The sequence below is a fragment of the Colobus angolensis genome, unplaced genomic scaffold (genome assembly GCF_000951035.1).
Source record: "Colobus angolensis palliatus isolate OR3802 unplaced genomic scaffold, Cang.pa_1.0 Scaffold346, whole genome shotgun sequence".
NCBI lineage: Eukaryota > Metazoa > Chordata > Mammalia > Primates > Cercopithecidae > Colobus > Colobus angolensis.
In genome coordinates, this window is record NW_012116777.1 from 515,481 (window position 1) to 518,531 (window position 3,051).

Genomic DNA, 3,051 nt, shown 5'->3' on the forward strand with positions numbered 1-3,051 from the left:
ACAAATCAGTGCTATTTTAAGTGTTTTATGATTAAACTTCTATAATTGTCTATTGCACTAAGTTCATTATTTTTTTTGTATTAAACTTTAGATTCATGGGGCACATGTGCAGGTGTGTTCCATGAGGCTTAGGCTTCTATTGAACCCATCACCCAAACACTGACCATAGTACCCAATGACTAGTTTTTCAACCCTTTCCCCTCTTTTCCTCCCCACCTGTGGAGCTCCCAGTGTCTGTTATTTCCATCTTTATGTCCATTTGAACCAACTGTTTAGCTATTTATTTATTTATTTATTTTTGAGACAGAGTCTCACTCCTTCACCCTGGCTGGAGTGCGGTGGCTCCATCTCAGCTCACTGCAATGTTCACCTCCCGGGTTCAAGGCATTCTCCTGCCTCAGCCTTCTGAGTAGCTGGGATTACAGGCAGGTGCCACCACACGGGGCAAATTTTGCAATTTTAGTAGAAATGGGGTTCCACCATGTTGGCCAGGCCGGTATCAAACTCCTGACCTCAAGTGATCCACCTGCTTTGCCCTCCCAGAGTGCTGGGATTATAGGCATAAGCCACTGCACCTTTCCTATTTTTAAATAATACTTAATTTTCTTTCATTTTGCTAATATTTAGAGTACAATTATATAACGATGTTAACTTTTTTTCGGGGGTGGGACAGGGTCTCACTCTGTCACCCAGGATGGAGTGCAATGGCTCAGTCATGCTTCCCTGCAGCATCAAATTCCTGGGCTCAAGTGATCCTCCCACATCAGCCTCCTAAACAGCTGGGACCACAGGCACACACCACCATGCCCAGCTCATTTTTCTAATTTTGTGGAGACAGGGTCTTGCTACGTTGCCCAGGGGTGTGTCAAATTCCTGAACTCAAGCAATCTGTCTACCGTGGCTTCCCCAAGTGCTGGGATTAGAGGCCTAAACCACCATCCCTGGCCTAATAATGCAGAATTTTACTTAATGCTTCATATCATTTTAAAAGTTTGTGTTTGAAATGTATTTAAATATGTAGTTTGATCTTTTGAAAAACATTTGAATTCCTAACAGATTATAAAATACTAGTTGTGCTCAGGAGGCAGAGGTTGCAATGAACAGAGATCAAACCACTGCACTCCAGCATGCGTGACAGAGCAAGACGCCAGCTCAAAAGAAAAAAAAAAAAAGATAGTTTTCTTAGGGTTCAAACCAGAGAAGCAGAACCAGTAGGAGAGATACACAGATTCAGATATACACAAACATATAGTGACACACATCTGTATAGATATAGAAACGGATGGCTTCTAGCCAGGCACAGTGGCTCATGCCTGTAATCCCAGCACTTTGGGAGGCTGAGGCAGGCAGATCACCTGAGGTCAGGAGTTTGAGACCAGTCTGGCCAACATGATGAAACTCTGTCTCTAATAAAAATACAAAAATTCACCAGGTTTGGTGGTGCATGCCTGTAGTTCCAACAAATTGGGAAGCTGAGTCAGGAGAATTGCTTGAACCCGGAAGGCAGAGGTTGCAGTAAGCCGAGATCACGCCACTGCACTCCAGCCTGGGTGACAAAGCTAGACTCCGTCTCTAACAAACAAACAAACAAAAAAGCTATATACAGACATACATCTAGATAGATAGATAGATTGGTAAAAGCTTGGCTTCTGCATTTGTGGGGTTGGCTAAGCAAGCCCAGAGCCCACAGGACTGGCCGTCAGGAAACGACAATCACTGGCGGGCTGGAGCCGCACAGGCAGGGCCAAAGCTTGGTTTTCACAGGCACTCAGGAAGAAAGATCCAGAGGGAAGGGAGCACAATTGTGGACTCAACTGCTATTTGAAGTCTGTGCTCCAGGAAGTCCTAAGCCCTCTCTTTTTTAAAAAGAGAAACATAAACTTTTTGGCTTGTGGTGCTACAAGCTGTAGTATCAGCTGCTCAGGAGGTTGAGGCAGGAGAATTGCTAGAGCACAGGAGTTAGAATCTAGCCTGAGCAGCATAATAAGACTTTGGTTCTAAAAAGCATTTAAAAAATAGTCTGGCCACAGTGACTCACAACTGTAGTCCCAGCACTTTGGGAGGCTAAGGCGGGTGAACTGCTTGAAGCCAGGAGTCAAGATCAGCCTGGCCAACATGGTGAAACCCCCGTCTCTACTAAAAATACAAAAATCAGCCATGTGTGGTGGCGCATGCCTGTAATCCCAGCTACTTGGGAGGCTGAGGTGGAAGAATTGCTTGAACCTAGGAGGCAGAGGTTGCAGTGAGCCAAGATCTTGCCATTGCACTCCAGCCTGGGCAACAAGAGCGAAACCCTATCTCAAAAAAAAAATTTTTTTGTAACGAAAAAATTTTTGGAGATAAGGGGTCTTGCCCTACTGACTAGGCTGGAGCACAGTGGCACAGTCACACCTCACTGCAGCCTCAAACTCCTGGGCTTAAGCAATTCTCCCTCCTCAGTCTCCCTAGCAGCTGGGACTGTAAGTGCATACCACCATGCTGACTAATTAAAAGAAAAAAAAAATTTAGAGAGATGCGGTCTCGCTATGTTGCCCAGGCTAGTCTCACACTCCTGACCTCAAGATCTTCCCACCTTAGCCTCCCAAAATGCTAGGATGTGAGCCACCATCCCTGGCCCCAGTAAACCAATACTGATACATTATTACTAACTAAGGTTCATCTTGATTCTAATTTCTTTACTATTTCCCGTAATGTCCTTTTCCTGTCCCAAGATCTCATCCAGGAGACCATACTATGTTTAGTTCTTAAGTCTCCTCAGGATTGCTGGAGTGCAGTGACTCCATCTCAGCTCACTGCAAACTCTGACCACTGAGTTCAAGCTATTCTCCTGCCTCAGCCTCCCCAGTGGCTGGGATTACAGGCACCTGCCACAATGTCCAGCTAATTTTTTTTTGAGAGGGAGTCTCCCTCTGCCCCCCAGGCTGGAGTGCAGTGGGGTAATCTTGGCTCACTGCAACCTCTGCCTCCCAGGTTCAAATGATTCTCCTGCCTCAGTCTCCCAAGTAGCTGGGATTACAGGTCTGTGCCGCCACTCACTGTCTTTTCTTTTTT